An 18,726-nucleotide genomic window follows, 5' to 3' on the forward strand; every position below is an offset into this window, starting at 1 on the left:
ACTGGACAAGATACACAGCCTCTCTGTGCCCCAGTTCCTTATCTGTGAAATGGACTAAAATAATAAACAATATACCTATTTCATGGGTGTGGTGAGGATTAAATAAGATTATGTGCCTGACACCTGGCAGGCATTCAATAAATATTTATTGAACAAATGAGTAAATGAATTAATGCATGTAAAATGCTTAGGATAATGCCTAACAAATAACTATTATAACCAGTGTTATAAGAACCACTAGAAATGTGTACCCGGAATAAGCAAAAATAAATGACTAACAATATTAATATCACTATCCCAAAACTCTATAGCCAGACAATACCTTTAAGTAATTTTCAAAGACTGTAATTGTTTAGAATATTCTCATATGCTATCTTATCAACAGTCTCAATTTCCAGTTGCAGGGTCTCTCTTTAACTCAAGGGCTAGTTAGAACAAGCAGAAATTATCTTTCCCTGGTACCAAACATAACCATATAACCAGTGTTTGGGTTAAGGATGAGCCATTCCAGAAAAACGGATTTGCTATAATTATAAAGGAAATCAAACTGGTCACTCGGAGGGAAAAAACATTTTGCTTAGCTTCATCAAAAATTAGTAAAGTTAAAATTCATCTTTTAAAAATTCTTGAGTTTCCTACTAGTTTGCCAGGATATAAAAAAATGTGACCTGACTTTAGACTAAGTCATAGTAATTTTTAAAATAATAAAAGGAAATTTTTCCTTGGTTCTTTGAGCAAACAAAAATGCAACATTAAAACTGAAATAATGACTAATTTACTATGTCCCAACATTATGATCTAAGTGCTTTTGCACATTAAACTATTTAATCCTTACAACCACTACCATCAGCTTAAAGATGGAAAAATTGTGGCTATCTGAGGCTATGGAACTGGAACCGTAGAATTTTAAATAACTTTATATGGTAAAGTGCTATTTAACCAAAATAGTCAAAGAATAAGACACAAATGAGTAACCAAGTGTTAAAGAATCAGAATACAATAAACCACTTTTAATGAAGCTTTACTTGAATAAAATTTATGATTCAGAAATGTACTCCAAGATCTCATGATGCCTAGAAGCCAATGCTATGAACAATTCTACTGTGAATACATAAAGTGTAGGAGACTGGGTTAAATATGTACTAACTTTATAATCCATCCTGAAAAATTATTTTGTAATAAATTCCCCATAGTTTATCATTTGTCTCCTCACATTTCAAAAGAAAATGTGTGATCTCACCTATACTTTTTATTTTGACCTAGTTGGAGTAAAAAAAGTTAAAAAGAAAATAGGCTGATTTCATGTAATATTTCTAGGTTGTTAAAAAGATAACAATGAGAAGATTAAGAAAGTTACCAAAATTACTCCAACATCCCTCAGAAACTTCCTAAGTACCTCTGCTCCAATGTTTTTATTTTAAAAATTACTAAATTATCCCCTAATCTTCTGACATAGTACCATCACAGAAGTCAAAACAACCACTGCTTAAAAATACATAAAGGCACCTCTTAAAAAAACAGACTTAACATTTATCACTCGATTGTGTGTTACGTTAAATTAAACCATCCCAGTTACTACTAATTTAAATTTGCATTTAAAATGGCTTAAAGTACATACAAAATTAGTACATACATTCTTATGCTTTTGATATAAGAGACTACTGAGAGCTTACTGGCAAATCAGACTTTCAAGAGATTTAACTGCCTTAAGTTGTTCACTGTTGACATCAAATACAATGTTATTCAACATTTATTTAAATAACTTAAATGAGGGACTGACTACCTAGTATCTCATTTTAGTTAATAACTCCAATCTGAGAGCATCAGAGAAGCACTAAGCGTCTTTCTAAGGAACTGTGCATGCTCAGTTCTTCATCAAAGACAGATTCCAAAGGAGTATCTGCTTTGTGGCACCAGGACCTGCGTCCTGTACTTTCACACCCTAATAGTTGCTGTATCGCCTGAAGCAGCTGGGGCACTCCCAACCTTTGGATTAGAAAAAACACTAAGCACAATTCTAGTAAAAAGCACCCATGTTAATAAGCCTGAACGATTAAAATTGCTACCTATACCTAAGCATCATTATGATCAATCATCAAAAACTCTGAGTCTATCTATCATGTGCAAAGCTCAGTGAAAGGAACTGGGGGGAGTACTGGCTAAAACGAACTTGGCTTCTTCTAACCAAGAAGCTTCTGATCAAGTTTGGTATCTACAAGCGAGTCAAGCTAACCAAAAATATCAAGGCTACAAGCATTATAAGCTGCAAGATTTTTGAGAATGTAAACTGCTTTTGATCCAACTATAGGTAGGTAAGATATATGCTAATGAGACTTACGAAGAACATGAGGAGTATCAATAAATGTCACAAAATTCTGGAGCAGAGAGATTTACTATTGCACAGTCAGGACAGACTTCAAAGAGGGGTAGTTGAGCTGAGCCTTGAAGGATGGAAACGATTAAATGGTTAAACAGCATAAGAAAAGGACAAAAGATAATGGGAACAAAGGTGCTGAATTGGGCATGTGGTCATTAAATATTTATTAAATAACTACATGTCAGTCACTGTGTTAGGTACTAGGTATACACTGATGAACAAAACAGATGAGTTCCCTGCTCCTGTTAAGTCCAGTATGGAAGACAGATAATAATCATGCAAGCAGATATATCATTATAAATTGTAATAGATGCTGTGAAGGGAAACAACAGATGCCAGTAATAGGGAATAACGGGAAAGGACTAGCAAAATAGGATGATGAAAAAAAGCATCTCTGATACATAAGCTGAGGCTTGGAGGAGGCAGCCAGGCAAAAAAAAGCAGGGGAAAGCATTCAAAGAAGAGCCACACAAAGGCCCTGAGGCAGGAAAGAATATCCTGAGTTTAAAAATAAATAAGAAGCTAGTGTGACTGGAGCATAACGGACAATGATATTGGCTTAAGATTTAGCTGCAGAAGTAGGCATGGGCCAGGTTTCATATAAGGCATTATAAGCCAAGACAAAGACTTTAAATTTGGATTTTATTCCAAGCGAAAAAGAAAATCATTAAGTTTTTTCACATTCATAGACACAGTGTTAAATAAAAGTAGCCAGACCAAAAGGAATATATGCTGTATGATTCCATTTTTTACAAAAGCATTAAAATAGACAAAACTAATCTATATCGTTAGAAGTCACCCTGCGGGGGAGAGGGTGGAAGGGCATCAGAAACTGAAAGAGAACTTGCTTGAGTCTTCTAGGTATTTATTGGTAATGCTGTTTCTTAATCTGGGTGCTGGTTACATGGGTACATTCAGTTTGTAAAAAAAAAAGTCATCAAACTGTACTTTTTTGATATGTGTATGTTTCTGTGCATGTGTGTGAGTGTGTGCGCGGGCACGTGCGCATCACATACCTCAATAAAAGCTGTAAGAAGTTTTTAATAACATAATACACATTTTTAAAACATTACTCTGTCCAGATAAAACAGAAATAGAGGAACATAGGCAAATATGTAGGGTCTTGACTGACTGACTAACCTGATGCTTTCAGATACACACAAAATAGGGGGAGTGGTAAATCAAACAGCCAGTAAATACAAATTACCATGTTTATCAAGAACAAATGCTGGGTCTGGGAAGGGAGTTTTGCAATAAAGGATGAGCTATACATTCTTTAGAATTTATAAGGAGGTGTGTAAGACAGGATCTCCAGAAATTAAGAAAGGAATAGGTGAAAACAGTAATGTCTAAAAAGGTTAGCAAAGCTTGCTACGTTTGGACTTAATAGGGTATTTTCAAGCACTTCCCTTGTCACCCTCTTGTTGCCCCCAACCCCAGTACACCAGAGAGTGCAATGAAACAGAAGGATCCCAAACCTGAGCATCAATCATATGTCTGACTTCAAATCGATGGTCTGCCCCTCACTGGCTCTGGCAGTAACTGCTCCGAGCTCAGCTCCCTCATGTATAAAATGAAGATAATGACTACTTCATAGAGTTATTATTTTCTCCCTGTCATAAGCCAAAATGTTGAGTTAGTAGACTGGTATTTTAATTTAATTATTATTTCCTAATGGTATATGGAGGGCTGATAGTTGAGAAGTTTCCATTCTCAGGATTCAGGGGTAGGAGAGGATGATTATAAAACTGTCAACATACAGAAAGAGAATAAAGAGAAACAAGAAGGAGAAAGAGGTAAAAATGGGGCTTCTTCTAGAAGCTCAGTAACAGATTTCAAGCATTTCCTAAGACAGAGACTTAAATGAAAGCAAACTGGGGCAGGTTCAGTGACTTGAGCAATTATGAGAAGAAAAATTTAGTCTTATGTCTTCCCAGCAAGACACAATTTCTACCTAAGGTATTCCCTTTGTGGAATATTAGCTAAACAAGTTAGAGATAAACACTAAGGATACTCTGTCATAGGTGGAAGGGCAAGGCCTTCAATCATTTTATAGCATCCCCACCCTTAAGAATTATTTGAACAACCATAATATGTAAGCACTTCTTAAATACAGCCAAAGATGTTAAGTTTTAGATTTCAGAAGCTACAATTTTGAAAAGGAAACAAAAATAAAAGTTCAAGTTCTTAATAAATCTTTAGGTGTTTTTCCCTCACAACCTATCCTCTGTCCTAAAAATAATAAAAACCTGGTTCCCCACAAATTTATATTTCCCATGATTTGACAAGTGTCCCCATCTCTACTTCTCTTAATCTATTCATGCACCTCACCATTAAATACCTAGGGTTTCCCTATTTGTTATGAAGTTATTAGCACACTGACTCTCTGGTATTCACTCTGACTGCACCAGTGTTGAATCTGAACCTAGAAACTTCCCAACATTCCCAGGGATCACTCTGCTAACCAATACCTAAAAGATAACAGTTTAAACAAAAGGCAGTAGTGGTGATCACACAGCTATATACATCTGTCATGTATACATCTCAAACTATGCCTTAAAAGAATGTATACATTCATTCATTCGGCAAACATTTACTGAGCATCTATTATGTGCTTGAAAGTTTATATAACATTTCGGCTTGACTATCTGGGTCCTACATGTATATAATGTGCAGTTTCTGATCATGAATGTCACCTCAATGATGGCCTCTACAGTGAAAGGACCATTAGCTATCCAACATCTTCCATTTCATAAATGCAATCTATGATCACCTAGGTAGGTACTCCACAAGAAAAAAATTAAGTACCTATTGCATATAGGACATACTACCACAGCCTTGTATGTCTGTCTTTCTACCAAAAAAACTAGGACATCTCAAAAACATACTAACACTGCTGGAAGAAAAGAAAACATTATTATTGGGGACTAGACTTAACTGACTTAGTCTAGGGTCCACAGTGACTTAGAGGGCTGAGTCAATGGCGTAGAATGCCTAGTAGAGCATACGCAGAGGGCCTTGTAGAGATAACCATGGACCTCAGAAAAAGACTTGCGTTTGAATTTCAGCTCCGCTTACTAGTTGTACTTATAAATAGTAAAGTCACTTTCTTTACCTTCTGACCCTCAGTTTGCTCATCCAAGAAACTGAGATGCCAACTACCAACCACTTCACTGCACTGTTGCGAAGACTATGTGAGAGGCACTCCACCTAGCACGATTACTGGGCAGAGTCAGCAACTCAACAATATTAGTTTCCTTTCTTGGTCTTAAATTATTTAAGAGTAAGAAAAATACCTATTAATCAAGGCTAATTCACAATCCCTATTAGCAATCACAGGACAATGAACCTGTATCTGCTTCCTAGTTCATTCTCTAATCAACTCCCCATCCTATGATTTCCAGTTTTTCAAACTTGAGTTACTATGTTTAGAAAAGTGATTTAATTTTAGAAACCTGGAAAATTCTTCTGAGTAAATTGAGCAAAACCTTAATCTGCCCCAAGGGGAATTCTGAGCAAAATAATTACTTCTAAAAAAAGAAGAATTTTCTGCGGAGGTTATTCCGTTTAACCACACCAAACACTCATACCGAGTGACAGAAAGCAATCTGGAACATACTGGACAGATTCTCAGATCGGAAATATTCCCACTAAAATCTAAACCCCTCCCTCCCTAATATGAGGTAGTAAAATCTTATTAGGTGATCTGGATTACCCTGGGTTCTTCCGCTAAACCAGATCCTTAGGCCTGCACTGCAGCAGTTTGTAAAAAAAACCCTGAACAAACCCCACCTCTCAAAATATCCCCAAAAGGCAGGGAAGTCCAGAGAGTATTTTCTCTTCAACCACCAAATAAGGTACCAGGAGTTTAGAAGCACAATTCTTTTCCCAAGGTCATTCAAGTCAGTGAAGGTGCGACGGAGAATCTGCAAGCAGTCTGTCTTTGTGGAGATCTCACTGCAGCGTTTTGGGGGGTTGCCTAGACTCTTGCCCTCTCCCACCCTCAAGTGTGAGCACTGGTCTCGGCATTTCCGAAACAAGCCACAACAAGCTCTGCAGTGTTAGGAAAGGGGCTGACGCGTTGAAGAAACAGATGCTCCAAAGCAAGATGGTCTTTCTCGGCTCGCAGAGCCTCCTCCAAGGTTATTAACAGAAACCGCAGGCACCTCAGAGAGCGCTAAACCGGGCTCGGAACCCCCAGGCCGGCCGCTCTGGGACGCTGGGTTCCCTGCTGGCAGCTCCGCAGCCCCAGGCCACCGGCCCCAGAAACCGCACTTCATTCCTGCGTTTTCGGGAAGCCATGGCTCCTTCCCCGCCCGGGCAGGGGTGGGGGTGCGCAGGGAGGCGGGCCGCGCGCGCTGCGGAAAGTTCACCGCGGCGGCGGCAGGCGGGCTGGGGGCGGCCCCGGCCCGGCTCGCCCGCGTCCCCCTGCAGATTCCACCATTAATTAGTCCTAAGGACTGTCTACTGGCAACTTAAACAAAGCGAATGCCTCGAATTCCTTCCCGGCCCGGCGGTCTGGCTGCGAGACCAGCATCCGCCGGGACGCGGGCGGGCAAGGCGGGCCAACAGCTGCGGCGGCGGCGGCGGCGGGACCCCTCCCCACGCGGCCCGCGCCCCCGCAGCCCGGTCCCGCAGCCGGCCCCGCACGCCGGCCGGTGCGCTCCCTAACCTCCCTCCTCCTCCTCCTTGGGAGCTCCCGGGCTCTTCCTGTAAGATCACTTCCTTCCTCCCCCGGTGCCCGCGGGCCCCGCGCAGCCCCCTCCCCGGCGGCCCCGGCCCCCAGCCCGGCTGCGCCGCGCCCCGCCCCCACCGGGCCCCGCGCGCCCTCCCCCCGAATCCCAAACTCGACCCTGAAACTCTCCTCCGCCCCCCCAAAACGTCCCCTCAGCTCCCTTCCCCAAACATTTCTCAGATTCTCGCTCCCACCGAGAAGTCTCTCAGAACCTTCCCTCCCCCTCCAAAAACTCCACAAACATTCCCAAGGTCTCGCCCCAAAAGATCTCCCCTTCCGAGCTCTTCCTCCAAAATCCCCCTCAAACTCCCCTCACCTCAACTCCACACTGTCTCCAGCCCTCCCTGGGGTGCGCCCGCCGGTTCTGCCGGGTCGCCCGCGGGTGCCCCGACCCCTCGGCGCGGCAGGCCATTCACTCCGGGGCCCTCCTCTCCCCTCTCCCGCCAGCCCGCCCCGGCCTCCCGCGCTGCGCTCTCGCCGCCTCCCAGCGGACCCCTTACCTCGGCGGCTCCGGCCCGCGCTCCCGCCCGCCGAGGGCTCCGGCGATCTGCTCCCGGCTGCCGGCGCCTCCTCCGGCTCCCCCGGACTGACAATGAGGGGCAGGCCTGCAGGGTGACGTCAGCGTCCCGAAGGCGGGGCCTACGGCGAGGGGTGGGGCTGAGCCTTACGCCCCGCCCCCTCCGCCCTTCTTTTTCTCTTGCCGGGACTTGGACTCCGCCAAGTTTTTATTGCCCGCCTAGCTGGGTTCCCAGGGCCTGTTGTAGGCACTGTGGGAAATCAAAATGGAAGACAAGACGTCCTGCTTTCAAGAGGGGCATTCTCTAGAGGGTTGTGAGGATTAAATGAAATAATCCATGAAAAGGTGTTTGACCCAGGGCCTGGAATGGAGTAATCACTCAACAAACACTTTCTATTACTCAACAAATGTGGAAAAGGAACTCAGCTTGGACTCCGGAGACATGGGTTCCTGTCTCCAGCTCTGCTACCAATTCATTGTGTGATACTAGACAAGTCCTTTCTCATCCCTCACTTTCAACTTATTTTAAATGAGAAGAGGTGATTACCAGATGATCTCAAAAGTCCCTCCAGTAATTCTGTGGACCTACTATGTGTAAGGTACCTAGGGCCCAGAGAAGTGGGAGAGGAACTTTTGAAAGGAGCCCAAGCCTCACACCCAGCACGGTATAGCATGGTCCACAGCCAGAGAGACTCTCCTGGTAGATGCCTTCCCACGTGCTGGCACAGAGTTGCATTCGCAAGCCGAGGCACAAATGTGCTAAGGGTTGCTTCCTCTCTGACTGCAGCAGCATAGCTGGGCTCTTGAGACATCTCTTGTGTAACCTCCTTATTGCCAATGGAATAAAGGCCAAAGCCCTGGCCTGGTCTGATCTCTTCCTACCTTTACACACACACACACACACACACACACACACACAATCGTACATGTGCGGTGCGCACACGCACACACGCACACACACACAGAGTTTATCCAAACTTCTCCTAGCACACCCACTGCTTTCCCACATCTACCCCATTGCTCATGCTCTTCCCTCGCTGTCTCATCTCATCTTACAACTCCTAGCTTCCCCCAGCCAGACGCTGACTCCCTGTTTGAAATATCCCTGCATTGTTTAACTCTCTTGTGGACGTCAACACACTTTAATTTGTACCAAATTGACCTCCCATTTGCTTCTTGGCACTTCCTCACTTTTTTAAGGTCAGAATCCACTCATGTTTCAAAAAATGATATAGTTGGCATTGTTACTTCCATTATTATTATCATCGATATTATTTGTAGCTCGTAACACCATGTAGCATCTCTAGGGATAAACTACCCAATCGTTTCAGGGCAGAAGACTTCGAGGTCGTGAGGGAAGAAGAGGCTCCCTGAAGAGCTTTGCCACTGGAACAGGAACCAATACTTCAATTTCTAGACCCCAGGGAGATTCTGCAGAGCCATATCTGACAGGCCAGGGTATCTGTCACTTGGTATCCCTCCAAAGTGGGGACAGTTTCGAGTTCTCTCTGCAAGTTCTTTGCAACAGAGCTGACCCATTTCTCCCTGTGTCTTTCTCTTCTTGCTTTCCTTACAGAGAAATGAATCTGTGTTAAACTGCCCTTGGCATCTCCGCAGTCTCTAGGAGAGCTGCAGCAAGGAACTGGGTGGTTCCAGAGTACTGGCCTGTGGGAAGAGGGAAAGGGTTTGGGGATTCTAATTAATTCCCTGTGCTGTGAAAAGGCAAATGGCTGTCCTAAAACGCCTGGGCTGGTCCTCGAGGGCCCCTAACAAATTGAGTCTTATTTTTAGACTAAGAGATTCAAAATGCCACTTCTCATGAAAAGCAGGCATGGCCACAGGATTGCTTCAGGCAAAGAAGAGGCCTTTACTGTGTCCTTCCTATGTGCTGACGCTGATGCCAAACATTGCAAATCCTTGGAAGAGAGAACCCAGGACATACAGGGGAGGTGCTGAAGACAGAACTTTCCATTTATTCATTCATAACAAACGCTTTGGCACAGGACAGATCAGGATTCAAATTTCAGCTCCACCACTTACCAGTTGTGTGACCTTGGACTTTCAAGTCTCTGCACCTCACTTTTTCATCTGAAAATGGGAATGATATTAGTACATATTTTATACAGTGCCTTTAAGGATTAAATGAAATAACATGTGAAAAGGCTTAGTTCAGAGCCTGGCACCTAGTTTATGCCAAGAAATGATGTCTGCTGTTACTTTTTCAACATATCCTCCCAGTAAGACCTCTCCTGTGCTGGACTCTGGGTTGAAAGTAGGGTTAACTAATAGTCCTGACCTCAAGAAGCTAAGCTGGTAAAAGGAATGAGGTAGATTTTCATGATCAGGCAAGAAAAGGTATCTACTGGGTATTGTTAATGGTAAGTCTTAGTTGCAGAATTACAGGTATAATAGGATCCCATGATTATAACTTATAATGTATGCTTAATATATGCATAAAAATATAGAGAATTAAATAGGAGGCTTTCACCCTTTTTCTTACTTTTTGATTTGCTTCTCTCTCTCTCTCTCTCTCTCTCTCTCTCTCTCTCTCTTTCTCCCCATGTATGTGTGTGTGTGTGTGTGTGTGTGTGTGTGTGTTTGTGTGTGTATGTGTGTGTAGCAGGAACTTTCAAAAAAGACTCCACTAGATGCTAGGAGGGAAGAAAGGGGATAAAAACACAGATAAAAGAAAAATCAGCAGTAGGCATCTGAAACAACTATGAATATTGCCATAGAAAATTCCACAGGTCACATTTCATTCTCCATGGTATTCCAGGGAAATCCCCTGCCCAGAGAATCCTCACTTTCTACCCCCTTCCCAGCCCTTAGCTGCATTTGAACTTTCAATGCTACAAGCTAAAAGCGAGACCCTAGCAGAACTCCCAGGAACCATGGCAAAGCCAGTAGGAGATATTTTAAGCAGGAAGAATTTTTTTGCTCCCTGTCCTGTGTCCCTCCCCCATTGCCCAAAGAATAACATATATGTCACCATCTCGTACCTAATGTGTCTAAATTTGCACTTTCATTTTCCTCATGATAGGAATTTAAATTTTTTACAAGGCAGAACTAGTACTTAGTCATCAGAAAAAAAGGTAGTAAAGATATATATTTTTAAAAAGCTAACCAAGCTGGAGTTGGTTCACTTTTGTTGGTTTGCAAACAATAAAGTATAACAATGTGGCTGAGGAGGTGCTAAGCCTCACAGGAATCATAGGAAGTGAGAATGGAAAGGAATAAAATCGTCCTCAATTGCTCCTACCATTCCCCAGATGACATGATTTTAAGTCCCTTACATTTCAGGCCACTGACCAATACATATATTTCATTCATTCCTTCAACAAACACTTATGGATCCTTTACTATAAACTAAGTATCACATTGGGCACTTTATAGATACTATCTAATATAGGTTATAGGGATCAGTATTTATATCTTGCGATTTAGGGTAACAAGACTGAAGGAGGTAAAGTAACTTACCCAAAGTCTCACGTCTAGTGGGATCTAAAACAAGACCTTCACAACATCAAAGCCCAATTCTTGAAGGATGTGGATTGAATTCCAAAGCCAGCAAGCTATGCACTGAGGCAGCCACGGGTGGTCTGGGTGGCCTTGAGCAAGTCACTGACCTCTTCTCAGCAGAAGTTTCCCCATCTCTGCAGAATAAGGGCATACCTGGATAGTCTATGTAACTTAAGCCCTTTGTCAGTAACACATAATACAAAGGGAAGTTGTTAATGTCGACTCTTCTGGAACTGGGTCCCATTCATCTTTGGATCTCTTGGTGCTTTCCCCATTAGTAGGTCTCCCCATTAAAATTTATCCCCCATTTAATGTATTTAGGACAATGTTCCTTGCATGATCTCCTATTATTCCCCCCACTAGCCTGGGACCTTTTCACGGACAGAAACGATGTTTATTCATTTTGATCCCTTTCTGCCCCCACTGCAGCGTCTGCCATGCAACCCTCCATTCCTTCATTCTTTTATTTATTTCATAACAAATGGCCGAGAGCCTAGCATGTGCTAGGCACTGCACAAACCATAAGACAGCAAAGGTCCTTGCCTTCTTGGAGCTTATGACTGGGCGGAAAGACAAGACAACATTAAACTCAATTAATTACTTCATTACAGTTGCATTAAATGCCACAAAATATTAGGCCAGTTGTTATGAGGGTTTCTGAGACTCGGAGTGGGGAACTCAATCCAGGACACATGTAAAGCTTCCTAGAGGAAGTGGCCTTGAGACTCAGAGAGGTTAAGAAATTTGCTCAAGGTCATAAAGCTGCTAAGTGGAAAAACTGAGATTTTAACCCAGAATGCCTGACTCCATAGCCCATGCTCCATCTACTACACAACACTGCCATTTATCCCTGCCATCCTATTCTTCCCTGGATCTTGTTGGTGAGAAGGGAGCAAGGTCTGTCTAACACTAAATGCTCTAAAGTAATATGTTTTCCAGCTTTGGGGATCAGGGACCCCTTTGAGAATTTGGTGGAATCCATGACACCTCCCCCAGAAACTACCCGTATACAGACAGCCCCACAAAATCTTGCCTAGAATTTCAGAGGGTCCAACTTGAGAATTCATATCACGGACCTTATAGTGAGATTATCAGAACCCCAGAAAGAGACACTAGGGCCCATAGGGACCTCAATCCCCACACAGACCCCAGGACCCTATAGAAAGATTTTCAAGATGTAAGAGAAACATCCTAGGATCCTATAGAGACCCCAAGTCCCTCCGGAGTAACAGCAGCGCCTTGCAGAGATATTTTCAAAGACGCTACAGACCATAGAGGAACCTCAGGTCCTCTTAGAACCGGAATCCCCACAGAGGAACCGCAGGGCCCTGGCAAGCTGTGGTTCTTAACCCTTCGGGGGTCATTGACACCTTTGAGATTGAAGAAAAATGCAACACGCAACATGTTACACACAAAATCAAAGGGGCACGGACCTCTGGGAGGCCATCAGTAGCTCCCAGATTCAAACCTCCTGTTCTCGAGCTTCCACAAGAACCTGAACCCTCCCGAACCCGGACTAGGACCACAGACTCAAGGCAAAAACTTTAGAGGCAAAACAGACCACGGGTCGAATCTTGGCCCTGACATTGACTAGCCATGACCTTGGACCACTCACCTACAAACCCTCAGGCCTCAGGGTCTCACCTCCCAAAAGAGAGGGTTGGACACCTCTCCCTCCCCAGCCCAGCCCCAGCGGCGTGGGCTCCGTGCCGGGTGGGCGATGGCGCCTGTAGGACTCAGCCTCTCTGCTCAGGCTGCCCAGGGATCGGCTGCTGCAGCACTTCCATGAGATGCTAACGGGCAGGCTGCACCAGGAGCGCGGGCGGGGGAGAGGGGAGCGGGGCGGGGGGAGGCGCGTTTGCCGCAGTGACAGCTCCGCGCCGCTGCGGGTCTGGGAAGCCGGCAAGGCCGGCGCGCTCTCGGCCTTTCCCACCCACCAGGCAGGGCGTTCCCGCCAGCCGGCTTCCTGCAGTCGAGGACAGGGGAGGAGGGACGGCGCTGAGGGGCCGCGGGGCCTGGCAGGCCTGGTTCCTGGCTTTCTCTCCGCGTTTCCTGAGCAGGACCGGCCGGGGGGATGGGACCCAGCACAAACCTCCTTCCCCGGGAGCGCAGCCAGGAAGTCGCGTCCTTGTCAACTCCGGTTCTTCCTCTCTGCCTGACAGTGCTGATTGCGGTCCGTAATCTGCTAGTTCTTACATCTGGGTATGGGGCGCCCCACTTACTCCACGAGGAAGCCGAGAGGCGAAATGGCAAACCCCACAACACGGCAAGATTCCAACCCCATGATGTGAGTTTATGAACCCCATCACATGACGAGAAAACCGAGGCTTCAAAAAATGAAGCGATGACCCAAGATCATTATAAAAATATTACTACTAATAAAGTGCTTACTACATACGGGGTACTGTGCTACAAATACTCTAAGAATATGTCATCATTGAGTCCACGGACTCTATGAAGATAACTCTTATACCTATTTTCTAAAAGAGGGAATTGAGAACCAGAGAGGCTGGGTGGCTTCTCCAGAGTCACACAGCTACAAAGCAACAGTGCTGGGAATTAAAACTTCAGTCTCCTGTGTCCAGAGCTCAGACCGACCATTCCACTATCCTGCTTCCCAGATATCCTGCTTCGGTTCATTACAGTTAAGTAACCTGAGGAAAGCACTGTGTCTCATTTGTTTCCGGGTCCCGCCAAACCTACCTGGAACTTGGCACAAATCAGTGTTCAGAGAAGACTATGGAGCCTAGCATAGAAGCTCAAAGTTAGAAGGACTGATAGAAGACATCTAGTTTGACTCTTAGAACCTTCAGCCAAGTGAAAATTCAGCCTCTACTTCAACACTTCCTATGAACTTTCTCTCTCCCATAACAGCCCATTCCTGTGTTGGAAAAATACGTTTGGTCTAATAAGTAAATACTCCATTTTGCTCGTGGTTCCTTGTAAACAAAGGAAGACCATTTCTCTCCTCATGGCCACCCACATGTTGCATCGTATTCTTAGCCATTTTATAAGGGTAGATGGCTCGATAATTTTAAGTTCCTTGTGAACTGGAACAATGTCAGCTTTTCACCAAAGATGTTCCTTTTCCATGCACAGAGGTTTATTGAGAGAAAAGCAGCTCAGATTCCATTTTCCAGCACTCCTTGCAATTAAGTATGTGACCGGTTTTCACCAGTGGGATATGGGCAGAGGCATCTGTCGTACCAAGGCCAAATCCAAGTTAAGAAGTGTGTTTGCTTTCTCAGGGCTCTCTCTTTTCTCTCCCATCTGCCAACTGGATGCCAACACCAGAGGGACCTTGGGAACCACATGTCAAACGTGGCAGAGCCTTGGTCATCCTTGGTCTCACTGAGTCACTTGACTGAGTGGGGCACACATTGAACTAGAGTCTGTTGTATTTAGGCACTGAGATTTCAGGCTTTCTCTATTACAGTACTTAGCATAACTAACACTGGAACATGGTGCCAATCACTCAGAAGATGCTCAAAAGACATTTACCTAACACCAACTGTGTCCAGCTGGCTCAGCTGGTCAGAATAGTCTCTGTTCATCTCACTGATACATGATGTCCTGTCTATTCCAAAAAGGGTTTTGAGGTGGTTTCCTTTGCAGCCTCAAGCCTATTTGATGGATAATTAAAGAGCAAGAATCAAAGAGTGATGAAAGCCTGGACCAAAGGCCAATGGAGAAGAAGAAAAGAAAGATGAAAAATTGACTAATTATAGCAAAAATGCTAGGCTAAGTTTTCTAAGGACAGCAACTGTGACAGAGCAAAAACCATGGTTCTGAGTTTCCTGGCAGTCAGAGCAAAGAGGGAAACGGGGGGGGGGGGGTTACAAATTATATGGGAAGTAGTAAATATGTGATTAAATACAGAACCTGGAGTCAGACTTTGTCTTTTTGAAGCCCAACTCTAACACTTGCTAGTCATGTGACCTGAGGCAGTTATTTAACTTCTCTGTGCTTCTGTTTCTTCATCTGAAAAATAGAAATGACATAGTAAGAAAACCCCTTTCATAGGGTCATTGGGAGGATTAAATGAGTTAAGGCACATTCAGTTCTTATAACAGGCCTGTCACTTGGCAAGTTCTATATAAGAATTAGCTATTGCTATAGTCTGATTGGAAGAATCAGGTCAGTGATTTGGGAAAGGCAAAATTTCCCCTTCACTAATCTCTCAGAAGAATGTTTTACATGAAAGACCTCCCCTCCCCGCCCCCCGCCCCAACTAATAACAATAGACTGTGCCTCAACCAGAGTTTTATGACAACTGCTGGGGTGTGTATCACATGGTTATTTCTCTTATTGGCTTTTAGATCAAGTAAACCCTGGCATCCTACTCACTGGGGAATTCTTGGGGACAGGTTGCTAGGTTCACTTAGGCCCCTATGTGCCTTTCTTGTTGACTGTCCACACAGCAGGTAAGTGTCACCGCGAGGAGCAAGGGGTTGGTACCTTTGTTAACCTCTTTTAGCTACAGTTTCTTCATCCATACAGTGGAGACAATAGCAAGTAGTACCTAACTAAAAGAGTGACCGTAAAGATTACATAAAAGAATATATACAAAACACTCTTCACAGTAACTGGAAGACTGTAGCACACAAGTACCCACAAAATAAGGAGGAAACTGAGAAAGTAAAACAGAAAATCTTACCTGAGACCGCTGGAGTAAGATTAATTGTTAATACCTCAAAAAGTAGAAGAGAAATAGTACATTTCCCCCAGAATGTGACCATGAGCTGATCAAATAATCATTTCTTTGCTTCTGGCTGGAACTCCACTGGCCTAATTCAGTGCAGTGTGCAGCCTAGGTTGGCCCGTTTTCGGAGCCATGCTGGCCTGGAGAGGTGCCCCAGAGCAAGGATGACCACAATACCATGGCAACAGACTGTCTTTAAGTGGGGATTGAAAACAAGAAGCTCCCCTTTGGGTTCCACGTGTTGGGTGGAAAACACCGGGCTTTACACACATTACCTGTCCAGCCCCCACAACAGCTTCAAGGGGTGAGTCCTTGTCATAGCCACATTTTTACAGGTGAGGAAACTGAGGATCAGAGGAGCAAAATAACCTGTCTGTTCACACAGCTACAAAGTGGCAGAACTGGGACATGAACGAGATGTGTGTGATGCCATCAGTGTTCCTAACTGTTAGACGCCACTGCCTCCCCTCCGACCTAACTCCGGATTTTGTCTCTCTCTCTTTAGCCAACCTCTCTCTTCCTAGGCTGTCTGTTTTCATCAAAGATCTTCTGAGAAACACCTACTGCTGGGCAGCCCTTTGCCCTTCGGCAACAATTGCATGGGCAAGACAGACGAATTTCAGTGATCAGAGGCTCTGAGCGGATGGAAAATCAGACACCATCTCCATCACCCAAGTCCAGCCTATACAGCTCTAATTTACTCAGCCTCCTGGTCGCTTTCTCAGAGGCTCCCGCACCTCCATTCCTCCTCCATTCCTTCCTTCACACGCAGCCAGAGTGATCGCTCTAAACACTTATCTAACCAAGTCATTCCCCTGCTGAATAATCTTCAATAGCTCCCCGTTGCTCCCAGTTTAAAGTTCAATGTCAACAGCTTGCTTTAGCTCCCAAGGCCCAGCCTACTCTCTCCAACCCTCTCTTTCCTCTCAGGCATCCTTGGCCCCATGGCCCCAAACGTTCATAGTTCTCAGCCTCGGAGCCTTTGCATTTGTATTTCCTTGTGTGATGTGAGACGAAAAAAATGTGTGGATGAGCTTCCAGGCCTAAGCTGGGCTGTGAGGCTGCCAGATTCCATTAACTTCACCTTCCTGCCATCTGAAGGAGACTTCTCTGCCAGGGGGAGTTGCCCACACTCCACCCGGAAAGGGGCCCATCAGGAAGAGGGCACCAGCAACTCGGGTTCCATTTAGAGCACTGGGAAATGAAGACCTTATCTTGCACCCACTCTATGCATTAGAGGTGGCATGGAGGTGGCATGATAAAGCAGTAAAGGGGAGCTAGGTTTCCCACCGAGTCTGTTATACCTGTGTCCAAGCTTTTAACAACTACCCTACGCCATTTCCTTGGTTGAGGCAGAATTCACCTCTGCATACGTATGTAATACACACAGTTGCCCTAGTGCTGCCCTAGAGCGGGCACAGGCTTCCCACTTGCCAAGGAAAATTACTCGGAATGGGGAAGGTGACCACCCACCTTCGATTTCCGCGCCCGTCCTTGGTGCACCTGCGCCACCTGGTGGTGGTCATATCTGGAATATACCGGGATTTCAGACGATCCTCTTAGCAAAATTCTTAAAGGTGGTATTTTCATCTCAGTCTATATACCTCTCTAAGGCTCCAGGTCTCACCTGCACCTGAGGTTCTGAGAAAGGTAGAAGTTGATTCTGTCTCACTTTGAAATCTTGGATCTGTCCCTGCCCCTCTCTGGACTCAGGTTCCTCATCTATAAAAAAGAGCAGGTAGAGATTGGGTCCTACTAGCTCTGACATTCTAGGATCTTTATCTAAAGTTCACTGAGGGACCTGTGACCTTATCTCAGCGGGTAGAATGTAAATTCCAGGAGGGCAGAAAGTTGTTGGCTTGTTCACTCTATCCCAAGTGCAGGGGGGCTGTGCTTCAAACAGGGAAGATCCTTTACTGGGCTTGGGGCTGCATTAATAGAAGCACTATATGTACAATAAAGGAGGTGATTGTCCTTTTTCTCATGTCTGAATTACTGTTTTTCATTTGGTATTAGAACTTTGAAAAAGGACAAGGAGAAAGTATAACTCATTCATACAGGAGGATGAATAAAATGATGGCTGGGTACAGGGAGACCACAAAACCACATTTCGTGCAGAATAGTTGAAGGAGTCAGAATATTGACTCTTGTATAAAAAAGACTCAAGAGGCACATTTGCCTGTTTTCTGAAGAGAGCATCTGGGGAAGGGAGCTGGGAAACTGGGAATTAGGGCTGCTACTTCAGGGAGACAGATATTTCTCCCTACGAAACCAAAAGAAACTTTTAGTGCGAGCTAGATAAAGAATAGACATGCAGTTGAATCTCAGTCTGTCTCTAGTTTTGTAACCTTGGGCAAGTTTTTAAAATCACCTTAAGCTTTGGTTTTCTCGTGCCTAAAATGGAGCATTCAGGACTGTGATGAGTACGGAATGACATAAAGAATTTTTTTAAATGCCAAGTGCAAAGCCTCATGCCTGGTTAGTACTGGTTGAGTGTGGCTATGGTTAAAAAATATAGAAAGGTAATGGGCCACCCTGTCACTGGGTGTGTGAGCAGAGGCTTTTGGTGCTAATAACAAGGAGTCAGTCAACTGGTGGGAGTACGGCTCAGGATGGTGGTATGGGCTGGTAGCCAGCTGTACGGCTTTGGGGTCACACTGCCTAGCCATGAACCTTGGCCTTGCTATTTACTTGCTGTGATTCCTTGGAGTAAATTACATAACCATTCTCAGTCTCCCCACCTATAAAATGGGCATAATAAGAGTTCCCACTTCACTGACTGGGGGATCGGGGGATAAGCTGCTCTGCTTGGGGTTCTCCCAGGTGACCTTGAAGTTTCCCTCCTGTCTGATATTTTCTAGGTCTGGAATCCCTGT

At 44.6% G+C, this 18,726-nt stretch overlaps 1 protein-coding gene and 1 long non-coding RNA gene across 3 annotated transcripts in view; both read right to left on the reverse strand.

Moving 5' to 3' along the window:
- Positions 1–7,729, reverse strand: part of LUZP1 (leucine zipper protein 1) — a 68,501-nt gene extending 60,772 nt beyond the window's left edge. For both annotated transcript variants that reach the window (XM_016149306.2, XM_016149302.2), the window contains exon 1: positions 7,613–7,729. The gene's annotated coding sequence lies outside the window, so the exon portion shown is untranslated. The remainder of the gene's footprint in view (positions 1–7,612) is intronic.
- A 36-nt stretch (positions 7,730–7,765) lies between these two features.
- On the reverse strand, positions 7,766–12,949 carry LOC118610033. Its single transcript, XR_004953703.1, has 3 exons — positions 12,764–12,949; positions 11,107–11,282; positions 7,766–9,717 (listed from the first exon to the last, which is right to left on the reverse strand). It is a non-coding gene; the product is annotated as an uncharacterized LOC118610033 (long non-coding RNA).
- Positions 12,950–18,726: the final 5,777 nt, after the last annotated feature.

Source organism: Rousettus aegyptiacus, unplaced genomic scaffold (assembly GCF_014176215.1).
Source record: "Rousettus aegyptiacus isolate mRouAeg1 unplaced genomic scaffold, mRouAeg1.p scaffold_m13_p_1, whole genome shotgun sequence".
Classification (NCBI taxonomy): Eukaryota; Metazoa; Chordata; class Mammalia; order Chiroptera; family Pteropodidae; genus Rousettus; species Rousettus aegyptiacus.